The sequence below is a fragment of the Phocoena phocoena genome, chromosome X (genome assembly GCF_963924675.1).
Source record: "Phocoena phocoena chromosome X, mPhoPho1.1, whole genome shotgun sequence".
Lineage (NCBI taxonomy): Eukaryota > Metazoa > Chordata > Mammalia > Artiodactyla > Phocoenidae > Phocoena > Phocoena phocoena.
Window position 1 is genome coordinate 29,377,372 of NC_089240.1, and position 21,244 is coordinate 29,398,615.

The following is a 21,244-nucleotide window of genomic DNA, read 5'->3' on the forward strand; positions in this document are numbered from 1 at the left end:
TTAATGATGCAGAAGTCATTCATGGTAATCTAAATCATGCCAAGAAGTCAAAGGGCATTAGAAGCAAAAATAAAGAGGTTGAGAGCTTTCTAGACGTGAGAGAACTTCTTTAGGGGAAAGCTCCCTCTGACTTTCAGTCACTACTTTGAGTAATGACATCTTATAAGATAATACACCTGACCTGCCAAGATTTCATTCGACCTTCACAAGAAAAAAACAGAATTGGTCAAAATGATAAGGGACACCATGGTAGCGTTTGAAACAGAGCTGGTAAATATACGATATTCATTAATTTGTTCATTTGTCCATTTGTACTTTCATTCAGGAAATATTGTTAAGCACCTGCTATCCAGTTGTGTCAAATATGTAAGAGCAAAGGACAAGCAACAAGCAGACAAAATAATTTTAACACATTTAGTGATTTCAGTAAATGCTAATAATAAAATTATCAGTCATATTCTAAAAAAACAAAAACAAACAGGAGGCAGGTATATTTTAAATGCTCTCACAGAGGAAGTGACAAGGGAAGCACTTGAGCTGAAACTTGAAAGGTAAGAAGTCAGCCATAGGAAGAGCTACTGCACATTTGCCTGCACTCACATCCTACATGCCCAGAGCTTGCACCATCAGCAAATCATGACAAAGTTTCTGGAAACTCAGTATTTTTCACAACTTCCTGCTCCCAAATCCACATCACATTCCTGCTGGCAGGCAAGATGAAAATTACTTGCATTCTGGGTCTCAATCTCTTATAGTAGTAATTTCTTTTCACCACAATTCCTAATTCTATCTATTCCCCATTTTCTTGCTCAGAAAATAGTCCTCTCCAGGACTATTTTCTCTCCTGATATTTTTTGATCTAATGTTTTTTGTCTTTGCATTTAGGGACTTCCACAGTTCATCTGTGTACAGGCAAGAAGTCCATCAATGCAAGATAGATTCTTGAAATATTCTTCTTAATTTTCACACACAGTAATGCTAATTTTCCCACCAGCCTATCTGGTCCCCTTATTCACCAGTATCCTAAAGGGGAAGAACCTAACAACACAGACTCAAATTGGTTGCTCAGTCCCGTTGATAGTTATATTTTTGAAGTACTGTGCATTTATTCTCCTATCTCAATGACCTATTTACAAAATTTAAAAATCACACTCTCATGCTGGGGACAGGACACTTGATTCTGCTGGCTATACTGCCCCTCCAACCCTGATGGTGGTTCCGAGCCACTCTGCAGCAGACCTCAATTTCTGTGAACACAGTTGCAAGCCACAGATTCATGTATAAATACCAAGTGGATCACGTTTTTTTTAAAAATCTCATTCTTCTACACAATTGGACTTAACAAGTTGCATTTAGGTGTTAAATCCTGCCATTGGTTTAGTAAAATACAAGGTACATCCTTAGGAAATACCCTATTCAGTTTGCCAGAGGGAGACTGTTGAGGCGTTACCTGTCTACATTACTCCTACTTGAAGCCTTATGTACAAGGTTTGGAAGAAAAGTCTCCCGTGCCCTTTATGACTAGAATATCTTTAATATCCTAATATCTTTAATAATTAAGACATATATGACTGAAACTCCCTTCGCTTTGCTTGTGACCAACTCTGAACATATGATACTTTTGTCTATGAATTATGTTTTCTTTCTGCTTTGATTTGCTGGATGACTTATGTTATTTACTCCACAATTTTTTTCTTTTAATTGAACACTTACGAAGTACCAGAGCTTGTGGTGTTTACAATTTAAAACTGCTTTGCAGGTCATGATTTGGAACCTGGGAAATCCTGGAAGAGAGTGATTTGTCAAATGAAAGGGAGTAGCTCTCAAGTCCAGACCTCTCCCCACTTTACCCTCGCCACCTCTACCAAATACTTTCATGTTGGTTCCTCCTTAGTAAAACAAATGTTAAACTCTGAATTCTGATTTAATAATATCTGTGATTATGGTACAAAACTTTTATTTAGCAACCCAGTGGGTTTGTCAACTTAGCAGCTTTATTAAAAGCCAATTTATTTAATAGTATTTACCTCAAAATCTTTCCACTTCAACATAATGTCACAGTATCAACAAAATGTACTAAATTCAGAAAGAAACAATAAGTAGTAGTCACATGTAACACCTTCCACTGGATTTGCTCGAAGATTTCCCTCATGTCAGATGAAACAGCCAATTTTTTTCTTTCCCGAGAATTACGTCAGTAAGGGCTTCTGTTTTGTTCTGGGCACTTTTCTATAGATGGGTTCATTTTTATACATATTGTGTTGCCCATATCCACAAAGACTTCACACTGCACTCAACTGACCTAATATTTCATTATAAAAGGACTGGCAACAGCAAGACCAGTGACATGAGAACAGATTTGAATAGCATACTTGGTAAAAAGAATCTCTGTGCTAGTCACTGTACATAACAAACCTTGTCCATCCACAGATACATTTTAAGTAGCGAAAACCGTATTTCTGTCTCACAGTAAGATATCCTCCTTTTAGTGTTTAAAGCAAAAATTTCTCCTTAAATACAGCTTGATATAGTAGAAAGAATAGAAATGTTAGAGTTTCTAACCTGACTGTGACATTTTCTTCTAGGAAATAATTGAAAAATCCATTAACTCCCTGGGTATCTCTATTGATCATGGCCCTGACACTATCAGATGTCACACCACACAATGGGATAAGTGAAGTGAGGTGGGCAGGGTTATATTAACCAGTAAGAACCGTGAAGCACGCAGGGACTAGTAATAGTAGAAAGCCCTTATCCCCCATAGGTCTGAAGGGATAATGGGAAGGAATGTTAATAGTAGAGCCCTGCGAGGGATATAAGCTCGGGGCTTTGGGACAGCCTGGAGGGGTGGGAGGGGGAGAGTGGGAGGGAGGGAGACGCAAGAGGGAAGACACATGGGAGCACATGTATATGTATAGCTGATTCACTTTGTTATAAATCAGAAACTAACACACCATTGTAAAGCAATTATACCCCAATAAAGATGTTAAAAAAAAAAAAAATCCTCAACAAATATTAGCAAACCGAATCCAACAACACATGAGAAGGATCATACACCATGATCAAATGGGATTTATCCCAGGGATGCAAGGATTCTTCAATATACACAAATCAATCAATGTGATATGCCATATTAACAAACTGAAGAATAAAAACCATATGATCATCTCAATAGATGCAGGAAAAGCTTTTGACAAAATTTAACACCCACTAATGATAAAAACGCTCCCAAAAGTAGGCATAGAGGGACCCTACCTCAACATAATAAAGGTCATATACGAAAAACCTACAGCAAACATTATTCTCAATGGTGAAAACCTGAAAGCATTTCCTCTACGATCAGGAACAAGACAAGGGTGTCCACTCTTGCCACTATTATTCAACATAGTTTTGAACATCCTAGCCACAGCAATCAGAGAAGAAAAAGAAATAAAAGGAATCCAAATTGGCAAAGAAGTAAAACTGTCACGGTTTGCAGATGACATGATATGATACATAGAGAATCCTAAAGATGCCATCAGAAAGCTACTAGAGTTAATCAATGAATTTGGTAAAGAAACAGTATACAAAATTAAAACACATAAATCTCCTGCATTCCTATACACTCACAACAAAAGATCAGAAAGAGAAATTAAGGAAATAATCGCATTTACCATTACAACAAAAAGAATAAAATACCTAGGAATAAACCTACCCAAGGAGGCAAAAGACCTGTACACAGAAAACTATAAAACTCTGTTGAAAGAAATAAAAGATGACACAAACAGATGGAGAGGTATACTACGTCCTTGGATTGGAAGTATCAATATTGTGAAAATGACTATACTACCCAAAGCAATCTACAGATTCAATGCAATCCCTATCAAATTACCAATGCTATTTTTCACAGAATTAGAACAAAAAATCTTACCATTTGTATGGAAACATAGAAGACCCCGAATAGCCAAAGAAACCTTGAGAAAGAAAAATGGAGCTGGAGGAATCAGACTCCTTGAATTCAGATTATACTACAAGTTACAGTCATCAAGAAAGTATGGTACTGGCACAAAAAGAGAAAGATAGGTCAATGGTACTGGATAGAAAGCCCAGAGACAAACCCACACACCAATGGTCACCTAATCTGTGACAAAGGAGCCCAGAATATACAATGGAGCAAAGACAGCCTCTTCAATAAGTGGTGCTGGAGAAACCTGGACAGCTACATGTAAAAGAATGAAATTAGAACGCTCCCAAACACCATACACAAAAATAAACTCCAAATGGATTAAAGACCTAAATGTAAGACAAGACACTATAAAACTCTTAGAGGAAAACATAGGCAGAACACTCTCTGACATAAATCGCAGCAAGTTCTTTTTTGACCCACCTCCTAGAGTAATGAAAACAAACAAAAAAGTAAACAAATGGGACCTAATGAAACTTCAAAGCTTTTGCACAGCAAAGGAATCCATAAACAAGACCAGAAGACAATCCTCAGAATGGAAGAAAATATTTGCCAACGAAGCCACTGACAAAGTATCGATCTCCAAGATATACAAGCAGCTTATGCAGCTCAATATCAAAAAAATAAACAACTTAAAAAAAAAAAAAATAGTAGAGCCCTGCGAGAACTGAGCTTTGGAAGAGAGATTTCCAAGAGCAGTTGTAGCTGTGGAGAGAAAATTCAGCCACTGTTACCTTGTAGGTTAGCAGGGAGTGAGGCAAGGCAATAAATACCTCTTGTTCCTCCAATACTGTCCTCTCTTGACAGTAATTTCCATTTGGGTCACACATCCAGAAGCCAGAGTTAGAGACACTGGTTGACAGAACCCATAAAGATTAGTCTCCCTGTTATTAAGTAAGCAGGGTAGAGAAAGGTATAGAGTAAAATTGGACAGGCAAGCAAAAAAAGAAAAAGAAAATACTTGCCTAATAATTCTATTACTCGAGGAATAGTAGAAATAATAATTCCCTGGGCTGCCTGGTTTACAGGGCAAGTTTAAGACTAAAATGATATGCTTAGGATAATAATTTATAAACATTAAAGCATTTTACAGTAAATGAAGTATCAGAAAAAATGTCTCTTTAGATTCAGGAAAGACAAGCCAATGAAATTAGTTTAAGTCTAACTTATTTTTTATAACGAAGAGTTTAAGAAATGGTAAGACACTTTGGAAATCATGGTACTAAGACATCCCCTGCTGTAAGATATTTGAATTGTTTCTACTTTTCACATATGTTAATGAAGCAATAATGAACACATTGGTGTCTAACTCTCATTTCTGTGATTTCAATTCCTGGGCATTTGACACCTTCAATTTTTTTTACATAAAGGCTGCACCTGTTAACACTATTTTATAACAGAAAATTGATCTCTGATTGCTTTGTTAGACACTGATTTTCTTACTGGTTATACCTATTACAAATAAATATACACACCAGGTGCTTTATGCATTTAAGAATTAGATTCTCAAAATTCAGTCACTCTTTGACGTTTTAAACCATTTACTTGGAATGTTTTATTCATCTTCCTCAATGTTTATTCTACACTATCACCCCAGTTTTATACAGCAAAAATGTTTCCCCCTTCAATCCATTTGAAATTGATTTTGGTAGTACAAAATAAAGGTCTATATAGAAAAGGTCTAATATTTTACTGATTAGCTTTCTCAGTATTACTATTGAGGAATATTTTACTTTCAGACTGATTTATGGTATTATGTTATTAAAGCATAGTTTGTATTATTTTTACATTGCAGATAAATAAAGGACACATTTTTATTTATCTTACAATTATCCACAACATATTCTGATTTTTCTGGATTGATTCTGTTTTTCCTGAGTCACTGAATATTCAAGTAAGTCTGTGACCTTTATAAGCAAATAACAAATTGATTAATTTATGATTCTTTTCCAATTAAAATTTAGACACTGATTCAAAGTTTTCTAGTGTTACTGTTACAGAGAAGTCTAAAACTACTTGATTTTTATTCTTAAGTACACATCTTTTGTTTATTAACTTATTTTACTTAGATGTCTGTAATTGAAATTTTTAAAATATCAGAACAAGTCTTCAAAAAAATTATGAAACTTTTTTTTTTTTTTTACAGCTCAATTTAATTTTCCTCTCTTCAGTTGGCTGTGGTTTTGTCTTTGGCAAGCACAGCTGTACAATGAAACATTCTTTTTTTTTCCCCCCACATTACTTTCAGGTTTATATTCCTTTTTTTGTCTGCTTTGCAAAAGGATTAGTTCCTCAATTGCACCCTCTATAGATTCAATTTTCTTTGGCGTTATTCTTGTTAAAAGCATCCTGATGAAATTCTTAATTCCACTGTTATGTTGTTAGCTTCCTTACAGTTTTTACTTAATTTTATTGAACTTTCTTTTACTCTCCACTTACATTTTACAGTTTTGTATTTTAAATCTAGTATCTCTATATGACATTTTGAAATTTATTCATGGAATTCAGGTTTATGTCATTTGAAAATACATAGAAAATACATTTTTTTCATAAGTTTTATTTTTGAATTTTTAAGACATTACTGTTCTAAAGCTTTTGAGACTTTTCCATAGGCACCAGACTGCTTTCTTTCTTTCCTCTATTCATCCTTCCCTACAGAACAATGGAATATGTCCAGACATACTCTTTACCAATCTTTGGATTGCCCTTGGAGCCACTCACTGTCCCACAGGACGTTGATATAATCCTGTCCTAAATTGAAAGCATCTCCTAGCCCAGTTAGGGTCTCAGTCAGCGGTGTAGCACCATGATTTTGTGGGCTGGAGGTGGACGTGTCCTGACAGTTCTCCACAAGACCAGTATATGTTGTTTTCATGCTGTGCACTGTGGATCTGGAGCAGTTTGCGATACTCTGGGCCACTCCAAGGAAGAAGCAGGGGCCTTGATTAGTGTGGGCCTGGCAATCCTGCCTCCACTTCCAGCAGAGATGCTCCACTTTTTTTCCCCACTTATAGAATATTGTATTTTGGGGAAAAAAGCAACAAAGAAACTGGATATGAATTAAGTTAATAAATCTGAAAATAAATGGGATAAAAGAGATTGGATCCAGGAGGTTCTATGGAACAAAAAGACTATCTAGTCATTGCCATGAACAGCACCTAATACAGAAAAGTTCCTTAATACATATTCATGTAAAGAAGAATGAATGAATGACTATGACCTTGAGTATATAGGAGATGTTCCACTTTTATAGTTTAAATATTTGACTTATATGTACAATTTGATGAAAAGGTTCTATTAAAATCTACCTAGTAAGCGTTTTAAAATGCAGATTCTGATTTGTACATCTAACTGAGGTCAGAATTCTGCATTTCTAACAAGCTCCTAGGTGACGATGATGTTACATTTGCATGGACCACACTTTACGTAACTGAGTGGTCTGAGGGTATATGAGTAGTCTCAGCTCTGCTTTAACCAGTTTAGCCATATAAAACACTATACACGCCAGTATGCACTCTTCTCAGAGATCTTTGTGTCTCTGTTAACAGTATTTTCTGTGAGGAACTATGTGTTTTTAGAATGCCATGTGTTGCAAACCCTGCTCTCGGACTCCTATCGTGTTTCTTACTATTATCTATAGTTTGCTTGCTTTTTGTCTTTTCGTGGTGATTTGTCACAATGGTAATCTGTCCATCATCTCTTAAGCCAACATACTGACTTTGGAAAACTTCACACATGCATCCTATCCCTCCCAAATTGAAGCAATATACTTTGCAGCCTCCTTTGAAGCTAGAGCATGGACAGCAATGTGTTAGCATATCCCCATTCAGATGCAATGTAGCACGAGTCTTATTCTTAAGAGAGTAAGGTTAAGGGAGCAGGTGACAGTTTCTGGTCAGGGTGGTGCTTTTAGAAACAGAACTGGTAGATGCGCAAGGAGGAGGCACCATCTGTACATAAGCAGAAGAAACTGGGTTCTACTCCGGATGCAGAAAGTTCACCAGTGAAATAGAAGCACAATATCTTAATTTGGATACTGTTCCACAATGCATATCCTTCAAGCCTGACTCTTTGCCCTGTTCCTCTCACCTTCAAAACTTCCTCTCAGGAACTAACTAGGAAATATATAATGTCTTTTTGCCAATCCGTTTTCCATTTCAATGAACTAGCATGGTGTCTGTTGCAGACAACTAACAATCCTGACTAATACAGTCTTTCCAAAAAGAAATATTTCATATTAAACGAAAAGTGTTTTGCTCTGTTCAACAACAAGCCCTTGCAATGTAAAAATACATTTTTGCATTAGAAGGTATACTAATTTCATGAGAGAGGGGAGGACACTATGAACAGATGAAGTTTGTCTCAATGCTTAGTTTTCAAAAGTCTGTGAAAGATGATTAAAAATAAAAACACGAGAAGCAGCAGAAATAGAAAAGGCAAACAATTAGATATATTTCCATGTATAAAATTCACATGAGATGAGTTTGGTCCATCTAACCACTCTATAATGCCTTCGTCTGAAAAGGGGCATTCTGCATTGTTAAGGATAGTTAAGTCCAGGAAACAAACAACTTCCATTGTTTTGCAATAATACTGATGGGTTCTTCACTTTCAGTCCTAGTCTGCTTTTCTTAAATTGACGACAAATTAAACTGTGGATTGCTTGAAGATCAACTATGTCTGTAACAACATTCCTAAAACAACTAAATTCATAATGACTTCGTATTTAAGATGTTTACCATAGTAATATAAGGAGAAAACCAAATCATAAGCATTTATTTTTGTGCTCTGAAAAACAAAGCAGTTTTGATCAATGAAGAAGCAAAAAACATTGTTAAACAAAGTTTTGGTTTTTTCCTCAGCATATCTCTGTTATATACTTTCTGGTGTTTGTTCCTCCCACAAAAGTAGGGAGGATATTTTCTATGCCTTCAGATTTTCTTGAAATTGTGCTATCTCTAGTCAGAAATCAAAGAGATGGAGAGTAAAGTAGAAATATTTCTAAAGTAATGAAAAACTATCTTCTGCAATGAAAAGAAAAGATATAAGATGCTTATTATCTTCACACTTTACTCTGTTTAGGTTCACCTTCAGTTTTCCTTAAATCATATGTAAGAAAATGAGGTAAGAAGAAATTATAAAAGATGCATCTGTTATTCATTTTAAAGGTAGTAATCAGTAAAATCTTCTCCAAATCTCAGTTGTTCTTTTGAACACCGAAGATATTGTTTAGAGAAAAATTCTTATTAAAGATGTCACCTGTGTATATGAGAGGATTATGTCCTATTTAAAACACCTAATTTAACACTGCTCAAATAAGAAATAATTTACAGGAAAAATATTTAACCACCTCTATTTTCCTGTTATGGCTATTCTTCTCAAAGTGAACTGTGATTTTTAAATTGGGGAAAGGGTTCACCTTCCATGCTATGTTATTTTCTACATCTTTTGAAGTACACAATCGATACTCTAGCTGATGATTCCTGACTTATTTTACCATTTTTCCATAAATTAAGCAACATTAAAAATACAAAGTTTCATAAGGTATATACAATATCAGGATACACTCCTATCCTGCTATTTGGCCACTCCTTTTGAGAAATATTTCATTTATGATACCTCCATAATGGTACTGTATGAGATATATGGCAACACTACTTCCTCTGTGGATTCCATCCAGGGATGACTCCACTTAACAAAGGTTTATGCCTATGGGACTATGTTACTTCACCCATTCATCTTAAGATCTCTCTTGATATGTATTTTTTGAAGACACACATGAAATTCCACCTTCAGGCTGAAGACACAAATCTCTGTCTAGAAACATGCTCACCTAATTTAAGAAATAAACTATATTCAGGGGGGGAAATGAGGAATTTGTCTCCACTAAGGGCACATCTCAGCCCTCTAGATATTTGGAAATAGGATAAAAAATCAAACACCAGAAAAAAAATGTTGACAGGGAGAGCTAAGAGTGAAATAGTACTTACTTTTGTGGACATTTTAATGGGTGTTTTTGTCTTAACTCCTTCAACTAAAGGCACTCACACTTAAAAGAATGTAAACATACTTCCTACTTCTTTGTTATTTATGTATTTATTTATTAGCATCTTTATTGGAGTATAATTGCTTTACAATGATGTGTTAGTTTCTGCTGTATAACAAAGTGAATCAGTCATACATATACATATGTTCCCATATCTCTTCCCTCTTGTGTCTCCCTCCCTCCCACCCTCCCTATCCCACCCCTCTAGGTGGTCACAAAGCACCGAGCTGACCTCCCTGTGCTATGCGGTTGCTTCCCACTAGCTATCTATTCTACTACGTTTGGTAGCGTATAGATGTCCATTTGATTTCTACTAGGATGCTGAGCACCGAAAGGAGGCACAATAAATGCTCACAAAATGTGCAGAAAAAGCTTTATAGTTCTATGAAACTGTAAAATAGAGGTTTCTTGTTGGAAAAAAGCAAATAAATTTAAGTCTAAAATGTACACATACATACTTTTTTTCAAATTAGAAATCTGTCAGAATTCTTAAAGAATGATGAGCCACTGAATATAAGTACTCTTAATTTCTTATTAATGTTGCCTAATAGATAAACACAAACCACAAAATGGTACATCTAAAGGTTAATTTTCTAAGAATGTTTTATTTACTAAAGAAGTTCTACTAGCAGCTTAATAAGCTTACTTAATTCACTTTTTAAAGATATTTAAGTAAAATATGTCAAGCCAAATAGCCAAGTTTTGGGGTTTTAACAATTATTCTAAAAGTGGACATATTTTTATATTATTCACCTAACTTTAATTGTATGACTATAAATAAGTTCAAATGTAATTTTCTCCAGAAGTCTCAATTTCCAATTAGGTATGATTTCTCTCATTTTCCCTCCAATTTTACTTCATAACTTTAATGACACATCAAATTCTTTTTTGTAATATTAATTTGGTTATCCCCCTACAGAACAATCAGCTTCCTGAAAGTATGTTATGGATCTGATTCTTCATTGCATTTTTCTATCATGACTATTATGGTAGACTCCGCCAATAGCCATGATTCATTTCCTCTTCCCTGTACCCACACCCTTTACTTTGTAACTTTGCATTTCTCTCCAGTCACCAGCAGGGTAACAAGCTCAACTACAAGAGACTTGCTTTGACCAACTGGATATTATCAGATGTGGTATAAACCGAAGCTTAAACAAATTTACACATGGGGGTTGCTTTCTTTTGTATCTCTACCACTGACTCGAAAACATGACTAGTCTTCCTTACTGGAGGAAAAGAGGCATGTGGAGCAAAGCTAGGTCATTTAAATCATCAAGGCCAGCCTAGTTAAAATGATAGCCAATTGACCTTCAGATTTTCAAAGAAGCCCTATCAAAAACAACAGAGCTGCCCAACTGGCCCCAACTTAGAAGGGCTAAACCCTGTACGCAAATGGGAAAAAAAAAAGTTTGCTTGAAGCCACCCAGTTTGGGGATGGTAACAAAGCCACAGGTAATAGTTTAGTATATGTTGTAAGTAGCCTGTGCTCACAAAACATATGAAAAAAAAAAAACTCTTCAGAAAGTGGGCAAAAAGGGAACATATCTCAACATAATAACGGCCATATATGACAAACCCACAGCTAACATACTCAACAGTGTAACACTGAAAGCATTTCCTCTAAGATCAAGAACAAGTCAAGGATGCCCACTCTCACTGCCACTTTTATTCACCATAATTTTACAAGTCCTAGCCACAGCAATCAGAAAGAAAAAGAAATAAAAGAAATCCAAATAGGAAAGGAAGTAGTAAATAGGAAAAGCAGTAGTAAAACAGTCACTGTATGCATGTGATATGACACTATACATAGAAAATCCTAAAGACTCTACCAGAAAACTACTACAGCTCATTAATGAATTCAGTAAACTTTCAGGATATGAAATTAGTACACAGAAATCTGTTCCATTTCTATACATTAACAATGATGTATCAGGAAGAGAAACTAAGGAAACAATCCCATTTACCATTGCATCAAAAAGAATAAAATACCAAAGAATAAACCTACCTAAGGAGGCAAAAGACCTGTACTCTGAAAACTATAAGAATGTGATGATGACAAACTCTACTTCAATAAAAAATGGTTAAAGATTTTAAATAAAAACTTTATTTAGAAAATTTATCTTAGAGAACAACATGGATGCAATAACTAAAATGCCAGACCAATCCAAAAATTTCCATCAGATTGTGGTTTGAATCAGTTGCCAGTACTGTATAAAACAGTAAGGCTCAGGCATATTCAACTACAGGGCTATCCAAAGGACCCATTCTGAACTGGGTACAACACCTCGGATACGCTGATTTGTGGATGGGTGGATAACCTAAACAATGGTCATACAGAATTTTTTTTGAAAGTTACTTTTTATCTTTGAGGGTACAAGAAAATGGAAAATATACACATGCTAAAGGTGATTTTTGCCACTTTGAAGAAGATGCACCAGTAAATCAGAGATACAAAATATGGCTTCAGAAAGCTATTTGGTCATTTAATAATATTAGCACAAATATGGCTGTAGTACAAGAGAGAATATGGTCTGAGTTACAGAATAAATGGGAGGCAGGAAGAGAAATGACAATGTACAAGGAAAGATAATGTGAGTAAAGATGAAGGATACATAGAAATAATTTCAATGATGTCACTTTAAATATTGTATCAAGCCTTGACTGAATTCTGTTTTCACTTTTTTGAACTAGTACATCCCCTTCTTTTCATGAGCTAGTTAGAAAGTGATTAGTGTTACTGAACAAATGAATGGTTTTCATTAAAGTGAACTGAGGTCCTATTCTCTATTCTTTACATAATAACCAGTTGACAGTATATTACGTGCCCAGCTACAGCATCAAAGCTTCCATTTCAATCTCTAATATCCATGATTACAATAGGTAAATATGGAACAGGTAAACTTTGATGAAAAAAAAGAATTTCAGAAAGGTAAAAGCACAGAATTCAGCCCCAGAATCATAAAAAATATTTGACTAATGCAGGGGCCAGTAAGGCATGTATGAAATATTTCAACACAATGACTTTACAGTCTAGTTGTACAGAGAAATACTATAAATCCATCAAGTAACTAAAGAAGAATTCAAGGCTACATATTCTTGTACAAGAGAATATGACAATTGGAGGCCTTTCATTCGACGGGAGAGAAAAATAAAACATAACTTGATGTGGGCTATATAATAGAAACATAAACATAATACTGGGTCCCAGTACCCAGATCTTGATTTCTATTACCATTCTCCAATAGAACGAATCGGGGCCTCTTATTCTACGTACGATTCTGGTGCTGAATGTCTAAGATAAGCCTGGAAACAAAAAGTAAAAAAGTGTTCCCCCCTACATATGGGTATGTCAAAGGGACACAGAGGCCAATTAAAAAAGCTTCCAATGACCAAAGGTTGAAAATTTGGGGCAACAAAATTAAAAAGATGTATTGGATTATAAACATAAATGCTAAAAGTAAAAGGTGTCAATAACACAATCAATAAATGAGGGAAAGGAGACAAACATCCCATGCAGAAGAATTCAAAATAATTTATGTAGATACCTCATCTTCAAGGAGGTGGAACACAGTTATTCACTCCTTAAGTACGGGCTACTCACAGTTACTTCTTTCCAAGGAGGACAATATGCAAAGCGTAAAAGAGTAAACTTATAGTAGAGAAACCTAACAAGCACTACTTCACCAAGGTGATCAAGGGCAACTCAAATCATGTTGATAGCATGTACCCTTGATATCGTGGGATGAGAATGGCACATTAACTGTGATATACATCCCCCCAACCAAACCCATAACCTCCAGTCTAATTTTGAGAAAAACGTCTGACTAATTCCAGTTGAGGAACATTCTACAAAATACCTGACCAGTGCTTCTCAAAACGGTCAAGATAATAAAAAATAAAGAGTCTGAGAAAATGCCACAATCAAGAGGAATCTATGGAGACATAACAACTAAATATAATGTGATATCTTGTATGGAACCCTGGATCAGAAAAAGGGCAGTCAGGAAAAACTAAGTAAATATCAATAAAGTATGAACTTTATTTAATAAAAATGTATCAATCTTGGTTCATTATTTGTGACAAATGTACCATACTAATATAAGATGTTAACAAGGGAAAATGAATGTGAGGTGTATGGCAACTCTCTTCTATGAAAGTTTTCTGTAAATCTAAAGTTACCCTTCTCCAAAGAGGACATGTAGATGACCAACAGTCACATGAAAAGATGCTCAACACTGCTAATCATCAGGGAAATGCAGATCAAAATCACAATGAGATATCACCTCACACCTGTCAGAAAGGCTATCATCAAAAGGAACACAAATATGCTCAACATCACTAATCATTAGAGAAATGCAAATCAAAACTACAATGAGGTATCACCTCACACCAGTCCGAATGGCCATCATCAAAAAATCTACGAACAATAAATGCTGGAGACGGTGTGGAGAAAAGGGAACCCTCTTGCACTGCTGGTGGGAATGTAAATTGATACAGCCACTATGGAGAACAGTATGGAGGTTCCTTAGAAAACTAAAAACAGAACTACCATACGACCCAGAAATCCCACTACTGAGCATATACCCTGAGAAAATGATAATTCAAAAAGTCATGTATCACAGTGTTTATTGCAGCTCTATTTACAATAGCCAGGACATGGAAGCAAGCTAAGTGTCCATCAACAGACGAATAGATAAAGAAAATGTGGCACATATATACAATGGAATATTACTCAGCCACAAAAAGAAACGAAATTGAGTTATTTGTAGTGAAGTGGATGGACCTAGAGTCTGTCATACAGAGTGAAGTTAAGTCAGAAAGAGAAAAGCAAATACCGTATGCTAACACATATATATGGAATCTAAGGGGGAAAAAATGTCATGAAGAACCTAGGGGCAGGACAAGAATAAAGACACAGACCTACTAGAGCATGGACTTAAGGATACGGGGAGGGGGAAGGGTAAGCTGTGACAAAGTGAGTGGCATGGACATATATACACTACCAAACGTAAGGTAGATAGCTAGTGGGAAGCAGCCGCATAGCACAGGGAGATCAGCTCGGTGCTTTGTGACCACCTAGAGGGGTGGGATAGGGAGGGTGGGAGGGAGACGCAAGAGAGAGGGAATATGGGGGTATATGTATATGTATAGCTGATTCACTTTGTTATAAAGCAGGAACTAACACCCACTGTAAAGCAATTATACTCCAATAAAGATGTTAAAAAAAAAAAGACAAAAAAAGAAACCTGCTTTCTTGGGTCTGCACAGTTAGCAGTGCCTATTCCAGCATGAGTGTCAATCCCTCATGGAGTTTACTGAATTCAAAAAGATGATGGGAGAGGGAAAAAAATAGTTGATTATAACAATAGAAATAAAGAAGATCACAGTTTCCGTATGAGACTTAGCCATAAGGCTTGTTTATTTGATATACATTTCAATTTTTCTCACCCCTATTTGTGTGCCTACATATTGGATAACACTTATTTTTATTCAATAAATATATCCCTTCCTATAACTAATTTCAATAAATAGCTTTTAAAGTGAGCACATATGAAGGATAAAACCTTATCCTGCCCAAGAAACTTTCATTTTCCATGGAGATCAACAACTGGAGAATCTATATGGTATGTCATATGTAAAGTTCCTTAATTACAAACATTGCTCCAACCCAATTCACAGCCTATCTTACCTAGATAGGCGCTACAGTATCTTGGTTAAGTACTGGACTGTATTACCTGGGTTACTATCATATCACTACTAGCACGTAACTTTGGGTTTGTTACTTTTTCTCTCAGTGTCTCACTCTCCTCATCTGTTAATTAGATCAACCTTCATGGGCTGTTGAGATAATTACAACATTGCCAGGAACATACTAATCGATCAGTGAATATTAGCCATTTATTACCACTAGTATCATTCTTCCTTGAAATGTCCTTCATTTGGCAGAGAGGAGAGTTATAGCAGTAAAAGATGTTTTAAAAAACAAATTTTGACAAAACTTCATACTATAAAATGAACTTCCATAAACATAGAATTATTAACTTATTTTCCAACAGCCCTATTTGATATATAATATGGATTGTATTCGCTCCAATTTTTAGGTATGGAAATTGAAGCTCAGAGTACCTAAGATACTAATGTAAGGTTACAAAGATAGTAAGTTACAAATCCAGGTGGAGACCCTATGATTTCGGTTTCCTGTTCTATTCAACATTCTTATGGTTTTAAAATTTTGCCTGTTTTAATAGTAACTGAAATACAGTAGAGTTTATCATTGGTACTTGTTTAGGCAGATATGTATGGGTTTGGATTCTAGCTCTGCCACCTAACTATCCAGATGATTTTGGAGGAGTTACTTCTCTAAACTTCAATTACATAGTCTGAAAAATGGAATAACATTTGCCTTTTAAGGTATTTTGGCATTGATTAGAGCAACACATATAAAGCACTTGGCGAGTTGTTGGTATATAGGAAGGACTTCTCATAATCTATTTATTATCATTCTTATGCGAGTCTTCTAGCGTAAATCTTGTCTCTTTGGAAGGACACTAATAGACTTGCTGAAAAAGAAGAGTTACTTAGTCCTAAAACAATACCTAAAAGTATTGTTACTCAAGGCACCAATATCCTTTATAAGATTGTTATGTTCTCAAGTGGCCCACCAGGTATTCCATCTTCACTACGATAAATCACAATTTAGTTAATATCACTCTTATTGCTATTATTACATAGAAGAACAATTATGGATAGCTTGTATCCAGGAAAATCACTATGAATATTAACATCACAGGCTGTACAGTACATGATCTCCAATTTTATACTTGAAGAAAACAGCAGAAAAGCCACTATGGTTCATTAGCTTCTCAGTTTGTATCACTAAGCACTTTGTCAGTGTCTCTTCCGAAATTATCTTACTCTGATGAGATGGCAGCATAGAGGTGGTATCCTATGTGTTACAGCTACACTTATTTCAGAGTAATATATACTACTTTAGAAAAAAAAAAGACCCAAAGAGGTGAGGCAATCTCATTTTGGGGGAACTGTTGATAAGAATACAAGTTTAAAAACAAAGCCAAATAGCAGAGTAGCACATACTATCTTCCCCCCACTTGATTTATGAAAGATATATGGTGAGCCCCTTTTATGTACCAAGTATTATGTTACATCTTGTTTCAAAGATGCTTAAGGCATGTTCCCAGTACAGAAAGGGCTCACCACCTAGGCAGGAAGACAGAAAAAAAAATAAAAGTATAGAGTGTGACAAGAGTGGAGATAAGAAAAATCTATTTCATTTACACAGGGAAAGGGTTATCTATGTCATGTTAATGAATTTGAATTTATAATAGTTTGTTTTTGTTTGGTTTTGTTATGTTTGAAAAGCAGGACAGTTCTTACATGACTTCAACGACCATCACAGGTGCCACAATTAATTGTTCTTATTGTAAATAGAATGTTGTGGCCATTTTTCTGAGAGTGCATAATGATAGTGACAGCTATAAATATTTCAGGGCTCAGTATGTGCCAGGCACTGTTCTTAGCAAATCATTATCTCAATGGATTCTTACAACAGCTCATATTACAGATGAGTAAACAAAGAACTATATGATCACGTAACTTGCTCAAAGTCCCACAAGTTGAAGATTGGGGAGTCAGGATTTAAAATCATGGAACACAATGCCAACACTAAGAGGTTAATATTCTGGTAGATGGAGAATCTTTCCCAAAACGGGTACATATAAAGGTAAGAAATTAAGCATATCCCAAATGTTCACAATTGGTTACACAGGAGACCCTCCTGACCTGGCTCTCCTTGCTTGTCCAAAGATATGAAGAAGGGATATGGCTCTTCACATTTCTCCTCCCTGAACCTCCACAGGTCTAGTAACAGACACAAAAATAACATTTAGGCTGTATTATGTTCCTCTAACATCTCATTAACTAGACCAGCATTAAATGGTAACCATGGCTCTTCCACAGATGAGCACTTCCATAGGCTATTTATTTGTATATGTAAAAATAGAGCTGTTACAAAACAAGCTTGGAAATTACTGAGATATAACCACTTCAGCATGCCTCATCCCAATAATATTTCTCAGAACGTTTAATATAAACTGTTAACTTCCAATAGAGGGATATACTATGCAACATATTCCAAACTTACTTAATAAGGATCTTTTATTTCTTCAAGGACATTTAATGGACCTAGTGTTCTACGGGATGCACTTTGGGAAACCATTGTAGAAAGTGAATTATATAATTTTACAATATAGTAATTATCACGGCAGGCGTTCTTATTGCTCTCTTGGGTAAATCAAGTGTCTTTCCATAGGCCCTGTTGCTTAGCAACAAAGTAACCAGAGTGCTTAATGAATCATCTGAAAATCAAATTATCAGTAAAGTACATTATCACTTTCTCTTACTGGGATAGTCATTTGGCTTTTTTCATATTAGGAACAAAGAGTCATATTTAAAACCTACAAGGTAACACAGGCTGCCTGATAACTTAATTAAGCAAGCATTAGAGCACATTTTGGGATTGCTTTATTGTAAATAACAGAATTGACAACTGTGTTACAGGATCTACATGAACCATTCCTGTAAAAGCACCTCCCTAGAGGATCTCAAGTACATATTCACTCAAATACCAAATAGTATTTTACATTTTCTGAAAGAGTAGAAAAGCTATCAGAAGCTTATATCTTGCACGTAGGATATGAGTTATTTGCTTCCATTAATTTTTTAAATTGTCAGCAATGTTTCCCTTTTGAAAAATATCTTATGGTCCCCTATATTATGCATTCACAGTATTTTTTTTTTGCTAGTTCGATCATTTCCCTCCATATTGTATCCACCATAATTTCTTAGCTTGATACCTAGCACAGAGTAGATACCTAATTAATATTTATTGAAAGAATTTACGAATTACTGATTTGTACTTCCCAAGAGAAAACCTTTTCTAACTGCTATTGACCACATGGATTTTTATCTTCTATTCACATTACCCTGTCCTCAATTTTCACACCTCTTAATGACAATCCAAGTGCTTCCTCCCTCTCTACACTCAGTCACACCTCAAATAATTGCTCTCAGCTTCTGCCAAGAGTCACTACCATGGCTGTATCTATCTAAACACCAGTAATCGCAGCATTCTTCAGAACAGCCAAGAACTTGAAATAACACAAATATCCATCAACTGGTGAATGGCTACACATATTGAGCTATCTCCAGATGATGAGACAGTATTCGGCATAAAAGGACCAAGTACCTGCAAAACATGATGAAAACTGAAAACTTCATGCAAACTGAAAAAAGTCAGCCACAAAGACCACTTATTTTATTATTCCATTTAACTGACATGTTCAAAAATGGCAACTCTCAAGATATATAAAGTAGATTAGTAGATTCCTAGGGCTGGAGATGAAAACAGGGATTAACTATAAATGGGCATGTGGGATCCTAAAATGTTCTAAAACTGTACTGTAGTGATGGTTGTGCAACTTGGTAAACTTATTAAAAATCAGTGAATTGTACACACGAATGAATTTTATGGCATGTAAGTTACACTTCAATAAAGTTGTTAAATAACTAGTGAGCACCACTGTACTTAGTCAAAATGAAGGTTCTGACCAGCATCAGCTCATGAGCTAGTATCTTTGTTACATAAAACTTCTTTCTACATATACATTCATTCTGTACCAGAAATGCTTTTGACATTATTAGTACTATTATTCTATTAACTATTTGAGAGTTGTGATAACTATTTTAGAAGCGCCCATTTGTCAATATGCTTCTACCATCAGAAGATACACATTTCATTTTCAGCACAGCTGACCGTATTATCCTGGATTAATCTTTTTGTTCTTTGATTTCTTTGTCTGAAAAAAATATGATGCCCCCCTCTTTATAAAGTATTTAAGTATTCACAAATGGAATATCTTCTAAACACAGAGTATCTTCAATTACGCTATTTATATAATGTTCTGAGATGATTATTGCTCTAAGAAAGCTTTTTAGCAAAGTTAGTTCCATGTGATTTTGTTCGAATGCATTGGAAACTGACAGCTACTTTGCCCCATTATAAATGCATCAAATTGCACCCTTTTCTAAGACAGAAACAGGTCAAAAGGTATTATAAAACTAGGAAAACAGATATTGTTTTATAATAATACATTCATCCATGATTACTAAGGAATATTTAGAATGCAACATTTTTTAAGCAATCAAGCAGTTGAAAGAAACAGTTTTCCTTATTCTTGAAATGAAAAAAAAATCCACGTGATTTGTGTTCAATAAAATTCTTCACATACATTAAAACAGCTAATCTGAAAACTATTTTTTTGCGTCTTAAATCAGGTTGTAACACAGAGTATTTGTAATGTAGTACAACCACAAGCTTTTCATATATATGGTTTTTAGAACCTGAAAATGTAATGTATAGATTTTTCACTATTCCTATTATTTGATTTTCCTTATCAGGAGAAGCTGAACGCAGTTGTCTTTGGGTATATTTTCCTAAGAACACACTTATGTTTTCCCACCTGAATTTCTGGAATTTTTCTTAACCAAAGAAATATTAACAATTGAAAGCATCTGAAGGTTTATCAGATAGTGTCTCAATACTTTTAAACAAAAGAAAATTTCAAATTCAACCAAAATCTTAGGGAATCAATATCAAGAGAACTTTATCTTTAAAATGGTAATTCTATACAACTTGGAGATCAAGAAGGCCACATTTGACAAGGGAGTCACTGTGCTCTAAATACAATATTAGGCTGAATCCTAATTTATCTTTGAGCCTCTGCTCTTTATTCTTTGATACTAATGAATCTTTGAATTAAAAAAAAAAATTTAAGCAGTAAAATCAAAAAACAATCAGTAACAGAGTAGCTGAGAATATCAAGTTGATGTTAGCCTTGATAGGTCAAATTAAATAAAGTATTTAAATGATATACTTCTTGATTGTATGACCCTGGACAAGTTCTTACCGTCTTTGAATGCCAGGTCATCAGTAAAATGGATTAACAGAGTTACAGTATGGAGTAAATGAATTAACACGTTAAATACTGTGCACACATATATACAATGGAATATTACTCAGCCATAAAAAGAAATGAAATTGAGTTATTTGTAGTGAGGTGGATGGACCTAGAGTCTGTCATACAGAGTGAAGTAAGTCAGAAAGAGAAAAACAAATACTGTATGCTAACATATATATATGGAATCTAAGAAAAAAAATGGTCATGAAGAACCTA